This window comes from Antechinus flavipes, chromosome 2 (genome assembly GCF_016432865.1).
Source record: "Antechinus flavipes isolate AdamAnt ecotype Samford, QLD, Australia chromosome 2, AdamAnt_v2, whole genome shotgun sequence".
Classification (NCBI taxonomy): domain Eukaryota; kingdom Metazoa; phylum Chordata; class Mammalia; order Dasyuromorphia; family Dasyuridae; genus Antechinus; species Antechinus flavipes.
The window spans coordinates 399,289,951-399,310,101 of record NC_067399.1 but is presented as its reverse complement, the minus strand read 5'-3'; the positions used below and the strand labels follow the sequence as shown (position 1 = coordinate 399,310,101).

Below are 20,151 nucleotides of genomic sequence, written 5' to 3'. Positions count from 1 at the left end.
AATTTAAATCTACTTCTACTCTGCCCCTGCCAGCATTCACTTTTATCTCTGTGAGATCCACAGTGCAGGGAGACCTTCCACGGAAGTGAAGTGACTTCCTATCTGTCTCAGAGGTTGTGATATTGCCCAGGTCCAGGGTCCCTCTTCCAGAGGTCTCCTAGGTCCCCAGGACCCAGAGCGGGACATTCCCTCAGCTGCATTGCCAACCAGCTTTCCCAAAGGAGTAAAAAGAGAGCATACCATGTTTGGCACTCAGGTGTTCCAGCCTCCACCCTTAGGGACCAGACCCAATGAAGGAAGAGCTCACTCTGGTGACTTTGGGCTTTCTGAGGAAGGCTACAAGTGTCCAGCTGTGGAACCCAAGGAGGGCAGCTTGAACATGCTGGAAGGTCCAGGCCAGGCCAGTCTTTTGCACCTAGATGAGGAAGAGGAAAAAGGCTTAGGCAGAATATCCTGTGGAATGAAAAAAGATGGGTCCCAAATGTCAAATCCTCTGTTGGCGCATTTGGCCTGTGGTCCTAGACAAGCCCCTGGAAGATCCCATCAGACATGTGGCACCGACCAGGACTGGAAGGTAGCCAGAGTCCAACCTGTCACAGTTTCTAGCCCCAGCTCACCCCAGAAACCAGGTAAGTCAGATCCTTTTCCTCTTTCCTCAAGTTAAATCTGGCAAAACAGTGAGAAAGGTGGGATTTATCTTCCCAAGTCCTGATGGCTACTTTTTTTTTCTCTTTTTCCTAACTCCTTTATCCATCTCTTCTTCAATCTGCTGCCCAAGCCCAATTGGGCTGCTTCACTGGGGCTCTTGGACCTCAATGCGGGGATATACCCTCCATTGCAGGTTGCCACTATCTAATTTTCCCATCATGGGCAGTTTTAATCCATGTTTTCTACTAAGTCCTCCATTCTCTGTGAGAATCTATCCACTATGCTACAGACCTTGCTAGGTTGCTTTTAATAGCTCAAAGAAACTTGTAGTACTCAGGCAGTCAAACTATTATCTCTCTATCTCACTACATGATTGACATTTCCTTTTCTAATCCTGCACATCTCAGATGATGTATTTTATGCTTATTTACTCTGCTTAATTTACTGTTGGAAATATGCTGTAGCCTGTTATGTTTGCAAGGTAGCTATTCGATGTCCTTGGGACAATAGCAATTTTGCTTCCTCTGGGATTGTGGTATACAAAGGAAGATGGCTTGTCTTGGGTGCAGAAATCGGAAAGATGAAGATTACTGTTTAGAAGCTATATTTTTCAAATGTATTTTTAAAATCCCATTCTAAAAAGCTCTGCTTTAAGGAACTCATCTTTTGGGAGAAAACACACGTGTACACACATATACATACATGTGTGTGCACATGGACCCACAGAACAAAAACAAAAAACAAACACTGCTCTGCACTCCCAATTATAAATGAACTTTTGGGCTGCAGGGTGTCACTGTTGGTTATAAGCCATATAGCCTCAATAGGAGAATATGGATATCTAAAAAGCAGTTTTGAGTGGCAAGAAGGAAGATGGACCAGGGAGTTGCCTAAATGTCTTTTGGTCTGATCTTCTCATTTCTCTTTTTTAAAAATTCCATTATGCATTTATTTTGTAAATTTTTATATCTATATAAATATGTATTATTGTCTTTCTGATAGAATGTAAGCTGTTGAGGTAATATTGCATTTTTCTTTGACTTTTTTAAGGTTTATTTTTTATTAAAGTTTTTTTTTTTTATTTTCAAAACATATACATAGATAATTTTCAACATTCACCCTTGTGAAACACTGTGTTCCAAATTTTTTCCCTCCCTTAGATGGCAATTAATCCAATATATGTTAAACATGTGGAATTTTTCTGTACATATTTCCACAATTATCATGCTGCACAAGACAAATCATGATTTTGTTTATTATCTGCTGTTCTACCTGCCAATATCTCTATCATCTCTCTCCATCTCTCTTTCTTTGGCTCTCTGTATGTCTGTGTGTGTGTGTGTGTGTGTGTGTGTGTGTGTGTGTATCTTTGTGTCTCTCTCACTGAGTCTCTGTTTCAGCCTCTGTTTCTTTGTCTCTCTGTTTCTTTGTTTCTATCTCTCTCTGTTTATATATCTGTCTCTTCCCCACCCACCCTCTCTCTCTATCTCCACATCTCTGTCTGCATGTATCTGTCTGTCTCTGTGTCCCTATTTCTGTCTCCTGCCTGTCTAACCATCTGTAGCCTATTCTAAAAGACAGATTCATAAGTTTGCTGATTCAACTGCAAGTTATGCTACTGGAAACTTATTTGTTATCTATTCTGTTTTTCCAATGTAGATGTATTATCTTAAAAAAAAATTATGTATTTAATTGAGATTTTGTAGTGCCTCAGGGGTTGATTCACTTAGTTCGATATCATTTGCTACTAGAGGCATTTTGAGAATCTCAGCCTTAATGGGGAATCTGTAATTCTGGTTGCCAAGGCAGCTAGCTGGCATTGTGGATAGAGTGTTGGGCATGGAATCAGAAAGATTTACCTTTCTAAGTTCAGATTTGATCTCAGACACTTATTAGCTGTGTGACTCTGGACAAGTCATTTTATTTTGTCTCAGTTTCCTCATCTGTAAAATGATCTGGAGAAGGAAATAGCAAATCTCTCTAGTATTTCTTCCAAGAAAATTCCAAATGTGGCCACAATGACTGAACAATAACAATTCAGGATGTCAGAATTTTTGTATCTCATCTGTACAGGTTATGGCATTGATGAAAGTCTTAGATGAGTTCTTCTGTTTTATATTTTACAATACTGTCAATACTCTGGAAATATTAACTCAGTAGAAGAAAATTCTCTCCATAGTTGTATCTGTCACAGTATTCTATAAGATTTTAGGATATATGCATCGAAGGTATGTTGCTTGAAGAGAGCTTTTCTGGCTGAATTTTTTTGTTTTTGTTTTTATTCTTGGGAAAATCAACAGACAATAATAAACAATAGACATAGGATTTTATATTCTTATATAAAGGCAGCATATGAACATTGAGCTTATGGATTTCTTCTAGCTTTAGCTTAATATTTTTTATTGATTTATTTTATTTTTATGTCACCTTACTCTGCAAATATATCTTTCCCCCTACCCTTTGTGACATCCTTATAACAAAAAATAAAAAAGAAAGACCAAAAAAATCCAGTTTCACAAAACCTATCAATACATTGATTGAATCTGACAATAAAAACAAAATCCTCTAACTCTGCAGAGCAGGAAGGATGATTCAATTTTACCTTTTATTTTCCTATTTTATCTAGCTATCTATCACATCTATATTATATAGTCTATATCTATATATAGATATTTTTTCAGTTGCCTTTGTGGATAAATGTATTGTCTGTAACAATTTCCATTTGTTGGAGCCTTCCCTTCTTTAAGAAATCTTTCAAATTGATCCCTGAGTTCCTTTAAAGTTGTCTTGCTTCCCCTGTGGATTCTTCTGTATGTATTTATTTAGTTACTTTTTGTGTCTAGATTGTGTAAAGTACTATTTCTGCATCTTCACATCATCTATCAGTAGGGTGGTGGATCCAAGATAGTCCCCAGTGAGATTATCACTTTGTACACGACTGCCAGAAAATGTTTTATTTCTCATCTCTTTGTTCTCTTCATTCTAGTTTCAGCTACAAATGGTCACAGGATGATCTGTCTTTGGCCCGGTCACATACTAGGCTTTTCCCCACCTCAAGTGTTTTTTTTTTTTTTTTTTTTTTACTTTTTTGGTGGAACAACTCTCTTTGTAATCTTTTGCCATTTACCTTCCTCTATATTTTTTAAAAGCAAATAAGCTTATAATTTAATCTACTGTTGCTCTTGGCTGTCATATCTCTCCATCTGGCAAGGAAGTTGAATGTTATTTAAAGTGGCGACTGGGCTCCTTTATCCACCTTTACTGTGGCCATTGTTTTGCCTCTTTTAAACATCTCTAAGAAATGATAAATCACATAGAAGATCATAATCTTTTTCTTCGTCTATTTTCCTTATTTTGTGAACCTTATTCAAATATGTTAGATTAGAGCTGCCACCATCACCTACAGTGTCTTATTTTTCTCTTTTTCCTTTCTTCTCATTTAGTATTGATTTTGACCTTTACTCTAACTAGTCAGATGATGTGACTATAAATAGATCGTGAATTCTGAAATGACCAGTTGTTTCCTGTCTGTTAAGATGTAGTCAATTTAATTTTTTTTTTGTGTGATGTTGTTCCAATACTTGCCACATCTAGACACTTTCAACTTTTTTCTGAAGAAAGTATACATGATACATATGATATAAGCTTTTGGTCTCTTTTATTTCTTGATATTGAATTATATTTTCCTATACAGTTTTGTGTCCCTATTTGTCCCCTTTTGTACCTTCCCCATCTGGACTGAAATAACTGATGATGGAGGGGCACCTAGATTGCACAATGGTTAGAGCACTAGATCTGAGTTAGGAAGACCTGATTTTAAATCTTGTCTTAGTCACCTAATATCTGTGTGTCACTGGCAAGTCACTAACCTCTGTTTGCTTTAATCTGTTGGAGAAAGAAAGGCAAACCACCTCAGTATCTTTGCCAAGAAAAACCCATGGCCAGTATAATTCACAGTATCATTAAGAGTTGGATTCAACTGAGTAACAACAACAACAATATAATTAATGTTGAAGAGATTGATCTACTCTGGAGAATTTTGTCATTTTTTCTCATAAAATTTCTCAATTTCTCATCCTCTGCAACAGATGTTACCTTCAAGTTTTAGCTATCTTCATGCTGTTCTGTTTACTTGTGTTCAATCATAAAATTTCCCCACAACATGATGTTTCTTGTTGCCTTTGGGCCTGTGAAAACTAACTCTGCTAATTACCCCATTTACTTTTATGATAAGAACTCAGGAGCCCATCTTCCTTTTAGCTGCAGTTTCTTTAAGTTTTTTCTTTCACATATAGAGAAAAAGTCAATATAGACATTTACTAGTTGGTTACTGAAGAAAGATAAATGGAATTTATGGAATGGTCTAAAAATGGAGTGATTCTTAACTCTCTCTTTCCCCTTTCCCCTACTACTCCATTACTGTTTCTATGAAAACTGAAGAGGGCTACATAGCCCTGAAAGCTATTTTGTGGCTTTATTTGTTCCATGTTTTCATGGCCAAAAATTTGTCACTCAGTGGCCAAGTTTTAGAGGATTAAGTTCCCTATAAAAATCTAAGTGAGTTCTCTTCATTCATTCATTTACTTATGCAATAAACATTTATTAAGCATTTACTATGTACTGGGCACAGTGCTAGGCACTAAGAATACTAAGATTTAAAAAATATATATGTTCCTATATTATAATAAAACAATAATACTGTTCTAAATGTACTTAATCATGAAAAGTCATATAATATGGAAAGTAGGAGATTTGTTTTTCTTGACTATACAATTTTTTAAAACAGGGTTTTGTTTTTCTTTCTCTTTTCCAAAATGTGTGTGTGGGTTGGGAGATAGGAGGAAGATCAAATAAGTGCTTAATTTAAAAAATTATAAAAAGAGAAATCGTCTCTGTATGCAAGAAATTTAAATTCTATTTAGGGAAATATGAATATAGCTAAATAAAAACATGTACAAAATAAATACAAATTAATTTCCAAAAGATAGAGAGACACTAGCAATTGGGGGTGGAGAGGAGGGAATTAAAATTGACTTCATATGTTAGAGATAGCACTTGGGCTGATCCTTGAAGGAAGTCAGGAATCTTATAAGTTGGAGAGGAGGAAGAAGTATATTACAGACATGGAGAAGAGTTTGTGCAAAGGCGTGGCTGGCAGAGCTAGTTACTTGAGCACCTACTATGTGCCAGGAAGTACTAAACATTAGGAGTCAAATAAAAGGAAAAGATAATCTTTGTAATCAAAGATCTCATTGTCTAATGGAGAGACAAACATGCAACTAGGTACAAACATGTTTTAAACAGGATAAATAGGAAATAATCAACAGGGGGAAGATACTAAATTAAAAAAAAAACCTTTTTCAATAGTATTTTATTTTTCCAAATATATATAAGGATAGTTTTCAACAATCATTTTTGTCAAACTTTGTATTCTTCAAGGTTATGCAAGGGTGAATGTTGAAAATTATCTTTGCATATATTTTGAAAAGAATAAGTTATTATTTAAAAATAAATAAATAAAAATAAAATGATAAAAATAAAACAGTACTTAAACAATTATTATCCCTTAGTAATCATAAAAAAACTTTGTGTTCTAAATTTTTCTCCTTTTTTCCTTTACCTCTCTCTCTTACCCAAGAAAGCAAGAAATCTGATACAGAGTAAATATGAGACACTAGAATTAACAGGGATTTGAAAGGGGTTCCTATAGAAAGTGGGATTTTAGTTGGGACTTAAAGAAAGCCAGAAGATATGGTGTGTTTTGCTGTCAGAGTAGCTAGGAGGCCAATATCACTGAACTGAAGAATCCATGCTGGGGAGGGAGGTTTAAGGTACATGAAGACTAGATAAGGGTGTGTGTGTGTGTGTGTGTGTGTGTGTGTGTGTGTGTGTGTGTGTCTATAATCAGGTTATGAAGAACTTTGAATGACAAAGATTTTATATTTGATCTTGGAGGTGGCAGCAGATAGAACCAAGGAACAAGTTTGGCTGGAACACTGAGGGAGTAAAAAATGTACAAAGTCTTTGTGCAATCTAATGTACAAAAAAAGTAGACTGGAGCCAGATTGTGAAGGACTTTAAATGTCAAACAGAGGAGTTTTTATATTTTCTCCTAGAGGTAAATGGAAGCTTTTTGAATTGGGGAAAGACATTCTTTGAACTGTGCTTTAAGAATATCAATCTGGTAGTCATGAAGAGGATGGATTGGAGACTTCTCTAGCGATGTTGTAGAAGTAAAATTGAAAAGATTTGGCAATTGATTGATTGGATATAGGGGACAGGATTAGGAAAGAGTCAAGAATGGCTCTGAAGTTGAGAATCTGAGGGCTTGGAAAGATGGTGATCCTTAACAGAGTAACAGAGAACTTAGGAAGAGGGATAGATTTGGGGAAGAGAAAGCTGTGTTTTGTTTTGATAATAGTGTGTTTGAGATGCCTATGGGATATCCAGTTGGAAATGTCCAATAGACAATTGGTGATGCAGAAGAAAGACTAGATCAAGATATATAGATCTGAGAATTATCAGCATGGAATAATTGAACCTATGGGAGCTTATGAGATCAAAAAGTGAGAAAATATAGGAAATAATAATAATAGCATTTATGTGATTCTTTAGTGTTTGCAAAGTAACTTTAAAATAATTTCATTTTGTGAGGCAGGTGCTATTATTACCCCTATTTTGCAGAAGAGAAAACTGAGGCAGGCAGGTTAAGGAACTTCCCTAGGGCCACACAGCTTGTAAGATTCTGAGGCAGGATTCAAACTCAAGTTTTCATGTTTGCTAAATCCAATGCTATCCACTGCACCACCTAACTTCCCTGAAGAGGAAGAAGAAAAAAGGACAATATAGTAGTCATTCTCCTCTCAAGTAGATTTATATCCTAATAGTTGACAAAACCTTGAGCTAATGAATATATTACTGAGGATATAATTAATGTCCTGCCAAAAGCCAGGTGGTGAATGTAAATCTTCACATATCTATCTGCTGATTTGTAATAACCCTAGTCCTCAATTCTTTTATCTCCTGAGAGTAAAGGGACAAGTGACTAAAACTATTTCTTTTTATTCAGCGAGATTTTATTAAGCTGCTTTATTTAGCCTTGTGCTGAAGGCTGAAATTGATAAAGGGGAAGATGAGAATTTATAAATGAAGAGTCCATAAATCCAGATACATAAATATAAATCATTTAAATAAATAGGGTCTTTAAGATGTTAGTACTGTTTGTGTATGATATTATTTTAAATCCTAGAACACAATATTTTCTATGAGTGTCTCTATGGAGATTTTGTTGGAGGACATGATCAAGATTGCATAGGATTGAGAAGGCATGGATGGTTAGCAAATAGACATCTGAAAGAGAGAGACAATGACATTTATAGTCTTAGAATTAGCACTACATTAAGTCCTAGAACACTAGAGGAGGGCCAGTCTTCAATGATATCTTTTGCTCTTGTTGTTCAATCATTTCAGTCTTTTTTAACTCTTCATGATCCCCATATGGGTTTTCTTGGCAAAACCAAGAGTGGTTTGCTATTTCCTTTTCTAGCTCATTTTACAGATAAGGAAACTGAGTCAAACAGAGTTAAGTGACTTGCCCAGGGTTACACAGCTAATCATCATCTGAGGTCAGATTTGGAATCAGGTCTTCCTGATTCCAGGTCTGGCACTCTCTCACTTAGCTAATAAAGATATCTATGGCAATTGAAGAGATTGGTCTAGTAAATCTCATTGAAGAAACCCATAATAACTGGCATTTATAGGGCAGTTAAAAGTTTTATCTCATTTGAATTCCACAACAATTCTATGTGGTAGATGCTGTATTTCTATCTCAATTTTACGGGAGAAGAAACTGAGGCTCAGAGACAGTAAATTATGAGAAAATGAGAAGAGCTGGTCATATATCTAGAGCAAAGGATAAGTTGAACTAGAAAGTATTGCACTGGTATCCATAAAATATTAAAATATCTAGAGGTAAGGGAGTATGGTACAGTGGAAAGAACACTGACTCTTCTGAGCCTCTATTTGTTCATCTATAAAACTAGGGGGTTGGAGTAGATTACCTCTGGCATGACCTTTTAACTTATTGGGACAAGAGTTTCCTTATCTGTAATATGACAGGGTTGAATCAAAGATAAGTCTTTGGTACCTTTCCAGTTTTATGTCTATTATTATATGAGTGTATTTTCTATGAGTGTCTCTATGGAGATTTTGTTGAAGGACTTGATCAACAATTGCATAGGATTGAGAAGGCATGGATGGTTAGCAAATAGACACCTAAAGGAGAGGAGATTAAAGTAAAAAATGTGTGGCACAGATAGTCAGGTCGGAGAAAAAAGAGGATATTAGCCTGGGAGTATCAGGGAGGGCTTCCTGGAGAACAGATTTTTGAGGAAGAATGGATAGGATTTGGACAGAAGGAGAGGAGGGAAAGGAGATAGAAGTAGGAATGAATGCCCAGATAAGTGTAGGGAAACAAACATGAGACTCAGGGCCAGCCGAACATCTCTCACATCCTTTCCCTTTTCTCCAATCATACAACCCCCATCTAGTTCAATGTTCTGAATTTTAATATTGGTTCTACCATTATCTTCCTTCTGGGGCCTCAGATCACTTTTCTATGAGTTTCAGTTTAATCCTATCTAAAAGGATGAAGAAGATTGTTATAGATGTCTAACAATGTATGAATTCATAATTTTATATTTTTGTGGATGTCAGAGAAGCCAGCCTGGCTGAAAGACAATATTCATGGGAGATAAGCTTCAAAAGGTTACACACACACACACACACACACACACACACACACACACACACACACATGCATATATTTCATTTGATTCTCTCTACTCCTTCTTCAACCTCAAACAATAAAGATGAAGAAACTAAGGGTCATGGACGGGGAATGGCTCATATTGGATCACAATTAGTGTAACTGAAACAGAATCCATATGCCTTTCCTTCACAACACAAGGTCATTCTTTCTTTGCAGATATAATAGGGGCCTCCCCTTTCCAGATGCTATGTATTTCTAGAACTTTAGAGCTCTTTCAAACAATAGTGTCCAGTCCCCTCCTTTTACAGAGAGAATTCTCACTAAGGTCCAGAAAGAAGATGTGATATACCTAAGACCATAACACTACTTAGTAGGACAGATAAAGCTTTCTTGATAAGATGTCATTGACATCATATGCATTTCTTTCTTTCTTTCTTTCTTTTTTTTTTTTTTTAATAATTATAACTCTTTATTGACTGAACCCATGCCTGGATAATTTTTTATAACATTATCCCTTGCACTCACTTCTGTTCCGACTTTTCCCTTCCCTCCCTCCACCCCCTCCCCCAGATGGCAAGCAGTCCTATACATGTTAAATATGTCACAGTATACCCTAGATACAATATACATCATACGTATTTCTTACACATTTATCATCACCTCTGTCACCCTCTGAAATGGATGACCAAGGGATGCTATGGAAAGCCCCTCCTTGCCAGTGGGAAAAGGTTAGGGACTGGTTTTGTGATTTCACTGGTATAAGGAGTTTTCAGGTGGGGAAACTCCCTTTACTAATGAAAGTCATCTTCTCCAAAACTTGTCCAGGTCATAAAGTCAAAATATGTCAGAGGCAGGAGAACTTGACTTCATTTCTTCCTGGCTTTGATGCTTGTTCTCTTTCCACCAACCCATGCTACTGTTCATAATAATAACTTATATTTATATGTTGGACCTTAAACTCCTCTCTCATAATACTAGCTAACAGCTATGTATAGTGTTTTATCATTTAAAGCCATGTTGTCCCAAATTCATTGCAAGGGGACCAGCTGAGATGAAGGAACTACACTAAAGGGGGTTCTCCTCAGCACCAAGGACAGCTGTCTGTGAAGTCTTTGTCAAGGCTATGACCAAATTAGGATAAAAAGAGGACTCTTTTCTAACATTAGACATGATCTACGTGCCAGGTTATGAGACCTTTAATCCCACACTCTTTTGTTCAGTGAAGCATGGTAGGAAGCTCACTGGACTGAGAGCCAGGAAAACAATGCTCTGCTATTTATTGATCATGTGATCTTGGGTAAAATATCATTTATCAGGTAATCAACAAGCATTTATGAAGCCCCTACTATGTGCCAGATAATGTACTAAGTGCTGGGAAAGAAAAATCCCTACCATTAATGAATTTATATTCTATTAAGATAGACAACATGTATATCTAAAAACATTCAATATATATACAAAATATATGCAACATATAGACAAAATAATTTTGTGAGGGAGGCATTAGCAGCTAGTGGGTCAAGAAGGAGGTAATATAATGCTATTTCCTTTTTTGCTAAATAAAGGTTTTGGATTAGATAATTTTTAAATTCTTTTCCAGCTCTGGCAGTCTAAGAGCCTATGATTGAACCCACATTTTTAGTTAGCTAGTGGATTAAATGGAATTTGAGTGTTTCCAGAAGCTCTCCAACAATTAGAAGCCGTCCTTCTTGACTGGCTGAGAGTGAGCATAGGTTTGTGGAATGGACTACTGAATTCAGGAAGAAGAATACCTGAATGGGTGTATCACAGTTCATTTTGAGAATATTTTGGTTTGGGAACTGTTGTAAGCCAAAGAGAAATGATACTTTGGGATGTGGACTCCAAGTATGTCCTTGTCATTGTAGCTCTTAGATTTGGGGTGGGAAGGGTCCTCAGAAATAATCTAGTCCAATACTCTTATTTTATAGATGAAAGACTCAGAAATGTAATGTGATTTGTTTTTGATCACACAGATAATAGTAGAAAGCTGGGGAAGATTTAGTTAGGTAGTCTGGCTCCAGCTAGTCTGTTCTGATTTATTTTCTTTAATGCACACTTTACCTGCAGGCCTATTCCTTAGATAATGTTCATTTCTTGTGGGACATAAACTTGAAAAAATGCAGTCTTATGCTATGGAAAGAATGCATGTCAGAGGGAAGGTGGGTACTAGAATCATGTGCTAAAATATGGTGAAATTGGAAGAGGGAGGGGAAAGGGGGAGAGAGGATCAGGCACAATTGTTTTCTGAAAGCAGGGAGTCAATTAAGCCCATTGACTAAGAAGGTGCTGAGATCTGGTTCTTCAAATTGAGGTCTGAAGATCAGTTAAATGAGGGAAGAACAAGAAGGATAATCTCTGGGGCAAATGCGCTGGATTAGCTGTGAAGATCTGAGGCCTGGAAAGCTATTTAATCAGTAAGGTCTAAGATCTAAGGCATCATCCCTCATATCAGGCATCATCAATCTAAGACCAGAACTGTGAATCCTTTTGAGGTAGGGGTCAAGGGTGCCCTCAGGCTGGGGCAGGGCTCATTGTGGGGCTGAGGCTGTGGCTAGCCTGGGATCAGATTTTATGCTTAAAGAACTGAGTTTTTCTCTGTGTGAGGCTAATTACTAGACAGAGATAGACTCAGGGACTTTGACCTATGTTGAGATAACATAGACAACTTTCTCTTTAATGTTCTTCTTTCCACTTAAGACCCAAAGTCAGCCTTGAAAACACTAAATCCCCTCCCTAGAAGCTAACAGAGGAAAGGTTAAGGGGAAATAGCAAGCCTCTCTGTATTTGTTTCAGCTACCTTGTGGAGTTCTGACCATGTCATAAATTTAGAACTAGAAAAGTTAGTCTTCCCACTTTACAGATGAGAAAACTGAGCTCCAGGGAGGGGAAATGCCATTATGCACAGTCAGATAGTAAGTTGCAAAGTTGGAATTTTAACTCAGGTTTTCTGGCTTCATATCCAGCATCCTTTCCTCTGTTCCTGAGATGGTGTGGGGGGTGGAGGTGGGAGAGGGTGGGAAGGACAGGAGAAGGAAGAAAACACTCCCTCCAGTCCTATGGATGCACAAGAGCATTGCATAAATCTAATACAATCTCACGCATCTACATATACCCAGATTAAAACATTTTCTTTTTTCTTCTTTTCTCCCTCAAACACACCCACACATTAAAAGCACATGCTCTCTTTCTTTCTCGGCCTCCCTGTCTCTGACACATGCTGTTCCCTGGCTTCCTATATAGATTCATAGATCATTAGAGCTGGAAAGGAGATCATGTAGTCCAACCCCCTCACTTACAGAGATGGGCTTCTAGTTGGTTGTCTCCCAGAAGCCTCCTGAAAAGGTGGGTGATATACTTTGCCTTGCAGATCACCAAAGCTTGGCTCCCTCTCCCGGCCTCCCTCCCCCTCGTGAGCTGCGGTAGCACAGTGCCACCTCCCAGGGACAGGACACTCCAATAGCGACTCTGCGTCAGTGGAATGCAATGTGGGCCCATGAGGTCATTCAGCATTCTGGGGGAGGGGGATCACACAGAGAGGGGAAAGCTGATATGTACCCACTGTAATCCAGATTCCAGGGTGAGGATGCTTCACACCTCTCCAGGCCTCCCGGGGCATGTGGATTCCTCCTAGGGGACATGTTTAACTTGTTTTTAACTCAGACTCATTTTCACTTCTCTCTCCCATTCCTCTTTTCGATCTCCAAACAGTTGAACAAAGGTTTTGTTCCAGCCCTGCTTTCTTTGTCCTCTCTCATTGGGTGCTTGTGTGGGAGCCCCCTGCCTATTAGGTCATGGAGGATTAGCCAGAAATGATTGAATTCTTGGTGACTTTGGGTCTGAAGTAGAAAGAAGAACATTAAAGAGAAAGTAAGAGGGAGACAGAGATTACACAAGGGAGAGGGGGGAGAGAGAGAAAGAGAGAGACAGAGAGACAAAGAGAGACAGAAATAGAGACAGAGAGATACAGAGAGGCAGAGAGAGAGAGAGACAAAGAGACAGAGATAGAGACAGAGAGAGACACAGAGAGAGATACACAGAGAGAAACATACAGAGAGACAGAGAGACGCAGAATCAGAGGGAGATAAAAAGAATCTGAGAAGCCGAGAAATAGCGGGGAGGTAGAGAGAATCAGAATCACAGAAATAAAGATATCGACTTGGATCTTAACATCTATTCAGATTGTAGAGATCCCTCAGAAAAAGAAGGGGAGATAGAAACACGGAAAGAGATCATCAGACAGACTCCTCCTGGGGGCGCGCGCGAGGGGGGAACAATGAAAGAAAAAGCAACTCTTTAGAGCTGACGGGGGCGGAAGGGGGGGCAGGTGGCACACTAAGGGGGGGGGGCAGAGAGGAGAGAGAGGTGCGTGAGAGCTACTGAACTTGGCTCAGAGGCACTGACGACTAGCCGGCGCTAGGGCCCTGGGGGAGACGGCGGGACAGGAGCAGTAACGTGGCTCACTTGGGGCTCAATCGGGGCTCTCTCTGCTAACGGGAGCCAGGCGGGCGGAGGCAGCGCAGCCCAGCGGGGGCTCTGGCTGGGGCGGGGCGGGGCGGGGCGGGGCGGGGCGGGGCAGGGCAGGGCAGGGGTGGGAGCGCAGCAGCCCAGGGACTCACACAACGGGCCAGGTGCACTGAGACGGCTGGCCCTCTCGGAGCGGGAGATCAGCACCTTCCCACTGCACGCGAGGTAAGAGGAATCTGGGGGACCTGCCAAGTTATCTCCCTCGGGGGGCAGCAGAGCAGGGCAGGGCAGCGGAGTCCGGGCAGGGCAAGCTCAGCTTTCCAGCTGTGCTCCGGCGGGGGCGGCCGTGGGGGTAGTGGAAAGATCAGAGAATTGAGAACTTGGGACTGAAAGCCCAGGGCCGGCAATTACTAGCTGTGTGACCTTGAGCAAGTGGCTTAACACCTTAACGCCTTCCTCGTCTGTAAAATAAAGGGTCTGAACCGGACACCCTGTACGGTCCTTTTCAGGTCTCCATCCTGAGATCTCTTTGCTAACCTCACCTGTCTTCCTTGGGCCAGGCTGCCCTGCACTGGGGGAGAGAAATCCAGAAACAGGCCAGTGGTCGGGGAACTGCCCTGGAAGCATCACTGGCTGCCGGCAGGGAGTGAGGGGCACTGAGGTTTTATCCAAGGGCTGGGGTCCTACGGAAAACTCCGGGGGAACTGGGGGAGCCGAAAAAGCCTAGTTGGGGAGTCGGGAGAGCTGGGCTCTGGGGTCGGCGGTGGCTTCCCCTCCTAGGACCTCACTTTGTTCTAGGTGAGACGAGAGGCTGTCACCCACTTCCCGACTGACGGTGTCCCTGTGAACTTTAGTGCTCCACTCTGCGCCACCCTCAGGCCCAGGCTCCGATGGACCGGGGGAAGAACCTGTTGGGCTGCAGCTGGGTTTGCCCAACTTAGACTACTTGTGCAGCCAGGGGAACTTGGTGTACTCCGAGGTCCCGAGCAGGCAGCGCTGCTGATGTCATCTCAGGCCCGGGAGTCGCCCTTCGGGCGCCCAGCGGCGGCCTGGAGAGGAGGAGAGTTTCCCCTAACTTCCCCGCTGCGCGTGGGGGGGGGGGTGTTAGTAACCAGTCCTGTCTGGGCTCCGGAGGGAGCCGCTCTGAGCTCGGGGTGCATTAGGTCTGGGGCCGTCACTTAGCCGGTGGGAAAATCACATTCCCGAGTGTTCCTCCTGGGGAGCTCCCAGTGGGAGGGTGTGTGAATGGGGATGATCGGGAGTGAGGCGGCGAGAGGAGGATTCCCGCGGGTCTGGGGCAGTACTCGGGGATAGGCTCTTTCCCGGGCAGAAACCTCGCTGCAGCCGCGTTATTTCGTAGATAACCTGGCTGAGTTTTAAATCGGTCCGGGTGACACTTTCTTCTCCCCCTCCACCCCCCCAGCTCAGCACGGATCCCGAGGGGTGGGTGGAGGGTCGGAGGATGAAGCCTCCGGCGGTAGCCTTCCCTCTTGCTGGAGGTTTATTTAGGGGGCGGGGGAAACGCCCACTGGGGACTGAGACAGCTTGCCATGTGAATGCTGCAGTGTGGGGGTGGAGGCTGAGGGCGCCCACACCTTGTCACATGTTTTAGCAAAAGGGTAAGAAGGGGAGCCGAATTAGAGTGAAGTGGAAGATGGGGGTGGGGTGCAGTGGGTGAGGGGGTTTTGTAGGCCAGCCAGCAAGCCGTGTTCCTTCGCTAAGCTGGTGGCGAGCATGGGCATTTTTACCCAGATTGTGCCACCAGCTGGGTGGTCTCACTGCCTGTGGTGGGCAGCTCCGAGGGGGGTCGCTCCTGAGTTCCCAAGCACAGTCCCTGGGAGTCTGAGTCATGCTGGCATTCAGAAAGGATGGAGACTGGCCAAACATGAAGCCCAGGGTTTGGGAGGAGGGGGGAAAGGGAGGGCTGGGGCTCAAATCAGTCCCATGCTAACAGTCATGTCCTGAGGCTGCTCTCTACCCCCCCCCCATTCCAGCTGTTGCTTCAAGTAGGCTCTAGGGGAGTTGCTTCCTTCTGAGTCTTGGGGGGGGGCACTCAGGCCTTGGCCCTTTCCCCTTCCTGGTCTTTGGCCAGTCCTAGGGTCCTTATTGGTCAGTGATGGCTCCCACCGAATTGCCTTTCTCTTCCCCGGTGCCATACTCCCCTCAGAAAAGACCTTTTCTGGATTCAGGAAGGCAGTTCCCACTAGATTTTTTAGTAAGTTCTTTGATGGAGCTGGGCTTTGGCTGGCTGGGAGCAGGTTCTCAGATCCACTTCGTTATAGGGCCTTGTTCTGCCAGGTGGGAGGCCGAGCCGCAGGTGGCTCATGGGGAGTGGGGATGAGGAGAGTGGAGGGAAGGAGCTTGGTGCAGGAGTGAAGGGCCCCTCCCCCTGTGGAGACAGATGGCTGTTTCAAGAGCCTACAGAGGCGGACATTGCATTAGGGGGGGTATGTTTGATCCAGCTTCTGAAAATGTATTTCTGAGGGAGGGAGCAAGAAAGGAGGCTGGGTGGGAGGCAGAAGCCTCTCTCTTCTGGGCTGGCCCTTGCCCTCATCACCTGCCAGCTCAAAGAAGTCTAATCATACCCTGCATTCGCAGCATATCTCTTCAGCTAGGAATCTTTCTCTAGAGCAGCCTTTATAAATCAAACAAATGAACAAATAAACAAACAGAAACAAACTCCTGACTTACAGGGAAGGAAAAAATCCACATGGTCAAGAACTTGAGTCAGGATTGGAACTCAGCTCTCAGGTGCTCTGCCTGAGGGAACTGACTGACAAGGCACCTCCTGATCCAGGTACTCAGGGAGTGTCCTGACTGGTTTGTACTTTAGCTAGAGGCCGGGATGGGGAATAAGACAGGCTTGATACACTGATAGTTTACATTTATATCATTCAGTGCCTTACAACTAACAAAGCCACCTCTAACTTCTATCAAACCTAGGAAGATTTGACAGATGAAGAAACTGAGGTATTAAGTGATTTGTAGTGGCAGTTGCAAGACTTCCTACTACCTCATACCTGGTGGGATTCGGAAAGGCAGAGAAAAGGGCATTCCTGAATGGATGGGGAAAAGGACTGGCAGAGACTGGCTTCCTTGTGCCTCATGACCCATCCTCTTTGGAGACCCCTGTTAAACTCTTCTAAATTAAAGCATCTCTCTCCTATGCACATGAAGTGTCCCCACAAGGCAGGACCCCCTTCATCACCCACTGGGCCTTGGGATTGCATCTGCCTAGGCATAAGGTTCAGGGTGAGAATGGATGCTACACTTACTGTGGAGTCATTTGTGTACCTCCTTATGACAGTCACAAGGGAGGCAGTGTCCTGAATGACTGCTGACCCAGCCCATAGGACCTTTGTCCATTCCATGGGGGGACTGCTGGGGCCTATGGAGGGAGATTGTGCTGAATCAGCAGTGATAGGCAGCCAGGCTTTAGGCAACTTTGTGCATGGTATAATTTCAGAGGCCCAAAAAGATTCACCTCACTTGAGCCCTGAAAAATAAAGCATCATCTTCCTCATTCATTGAGGAAGCCTGAAATCCCATCATTACAACATCTCCTTAGATGAAGACTTTGTCCTTTATTTTTTAAATTAATGGCATTCTTCCTCACATCTCCTTCTCCCTTTGAAAAAGAAAGAAAAACAAAACTCTAGTAGCTAATGGGGGGGATAGTCAAGCCAAACATATTCTTCCATTGGCTACATCAAAAATTATTTTTGCCTCAATTTTACCGAGTCCATTACCTTTCTGTCAGAAGGCATGGTTGACATGCTTCATCATGCATCATATGGAATTGTGGTCAGTCATTTTATTTATCAGAGTTCTTAAGTCTTTCAAACTTGTTTGTCTGTTATTGTGTAATTGTTCTCCTGTCTTTGCTCACTTCATTCTGAATTAGTTCATACAAATTTTCCCAGGGTTCTCTGAAACCTTTATTTCACCTTTTTTTTTTTTATAGCACAAAAGTATTTCATCACATTCATATGCCACAGTTTGTTCATCTATTCCCTGTTTGCCCTCATTTTTCAATTCATACCCCCTCCCCCCAAAGAGAAGCTATAAATATTTTTGTAGGACTTTATTTTCTGTTAAAAATACAAATCCCTCCAAGAAGGGAAAATAAACTGCTCTAAGTCCTAGAATCACAGAACACTAGAGCCTTAGAGGAGAGAACAAGGGTCAGAAGCTGCATGGGACCTAAGCATGGAAGTATAACTCATTCATTTAATGGATGAGAAAATGAATCAGATAAAGCATCAGAATTAGAATCCAGATCTCCCAGTTCCTTTAGCATTTCCTCCATTGTCAGTGCTCTTATTCCCACCACTAGAATGATTTGGCCTTCTTTTAAAAAACAGAAATAGAACATTTAGTGAATTATAGACCTTGGGAGCTGGGGTTGGCCTCCTCTGTTTTCAGATGAAGACCCTGAAGTGAAGAAAAGGGAAGTAAGTGGCCCAGTTCAGATTCCCTGACTCCCAGTCCCGGACACTTTCTACTACTTGAGAATGGGGTCCTGTGACAGAGCCCCATGAAGGGTCTTGGACTCCAAAAGGACCTTCAAAAACCTTTTAGTCATTCTCTGCTTGCAGGCAGAATGGCCCCTTTTTCTCAACAGATAGATGAAGGCTTTTCTTTTCCTTGAGGAAGATCTCATCCCCTCCCCCTGCTCCATGCTCCCCACTAGGCCTTTCCTTGTTCATTCCTTCCTGAGCACCTGGCATTCCTCTCAAGCTGGGAATGGGTTTGGATTGATGGGAGAGAAGGGCTGGTGAGTACTTTACAAGGTAGGAGGCAGAGGAGAGGGACTGGGGCTCCAGGTCTCCCGAATGATGGGCTAGATCTGGGTGGCTTCCAAAAAGCCACGGGCAGCCCTTAGGGCACTCACCAATCCCCAAAAAGCCGAACTGATGAGGCAGCTGACTGGTTTGCAATGTGCATTTGGCCCGGGGGTGGGGGATGCCTGCGGTGAAAGATGCTTTTTTTTTTTTTTTTTTTTAAATAAAAGCACCTATTTGTAATGCCAGAAAATCCATGGCCAAGCCCGTCGGGATTTGTTTAGTGATGAGTCAGGCTGCCTGTGTTCTAGTGGAGGCAGAGAGCCTGGGGGAGGCAGGCAGGGGTTGGGGGTGCAGTTCTCTTGCCCAGCGTTTGCACATCTCTTGTTCCTGGTGTGGGACCCTCATGTGAACAGAACTAGCTTGGGGAAGAAAATCATTTTTCTTGGTATTCTTTGGGGGGTAATCTGCATCTATGCATGAAGTCATAGGAAAATCTGGGAAACCTCACAATTTCCCTGGGACATACCTACCTCCCAGACAAGCAAATATTAACCAGATTTTACAGATGAAGAAACTGAGACTCCTAAGATTTAGATTTTAGAGTTCATTTTTTAAAATGAGGAAAACTCCTCTAAAAATGGAGTTAATCCTGTTGAGATTTGAACTAAGGTCCTTTTTGTTGCTTTGTTTTAGTTCAGCAGAGATCCTTTTCTTGTTTTTATTGTATTTTCTTCTAGATTTGTGAGGTGACCAATAGTTGACCTGGAGACAGGGGAAGAAGGCTGAATAAGTGTTTCCCCCCCCCCCAGCAATTTATTATTTTCTCAAGGAATCCAGTCTCTGACAGAGACCACTCTTATCACACCCTTTTCAGACAAGTCTAGCTTCCTCTAGATAGTTTTTCCAGGTTCTTGGGGAGCCACGGAAGGAGAAAGTGGGTTGCCTGGGTAGGTAGAAGTAGGAGCAGGGAGTGATACCAGGAGACAAAATAGGACAATTACTTAATTCTACAGCAGAGATTCACATCTGAGCATGAGCAAGGATTGGGGGACAACTAAATACATAGAGAATCATATGTACATGTGAATACATATCCTGCTGTGGATCTCTGCTTTCTAGCTATATTGGGGTATCTGGTATGTGAGTGTGAGTGTGTATGCTGGCCCTCAGTTTCCCTCTCTATAAAAATGACAAGTTTGGATTCCACATCCTTCAAATAGCTTCTGTAGTCAGTAGGATGTGTGAGGGAAACTTGATCACTATTGAGCTGGGGCATATGTGTCTAGGGAGGGGGGCTGATCCCACAGATAGTGAGATCGGATAATCTGATAGGAGTTTCAGTTTAATCCCCTTGGTTATGGATCCCATGACCTTTAGATGGTTCTGGGGAAGAGGAGCTGGGAAGTCCATTGACAGTTGGCCAGTGCTGAGACAATTCCAGGACCTTATTTTAATCATTAA

The 20,151-nt window shown here is 42.1% G+C and overlaps 1 protein-coding gene across 1 annotated transcript in view; it reads left to right on the top strand.

The window, feature by feature from the left end:
* Nucleotides 1-500: 500 nt before the first annotated feature.
* The window catches only part of LOC127550093 (synaptopodin-like), a 40,329-nt gene continuing 20,678 nt past the window's right edge, over nucleotides 501-20,151 (top strand). Inside the window, 1 exon segment of the mRNA XM_051978707.1 lies at nucleotides 501-629. The gene's annotated coding sequence lies outside the window, so the exon portion shown is untranslated.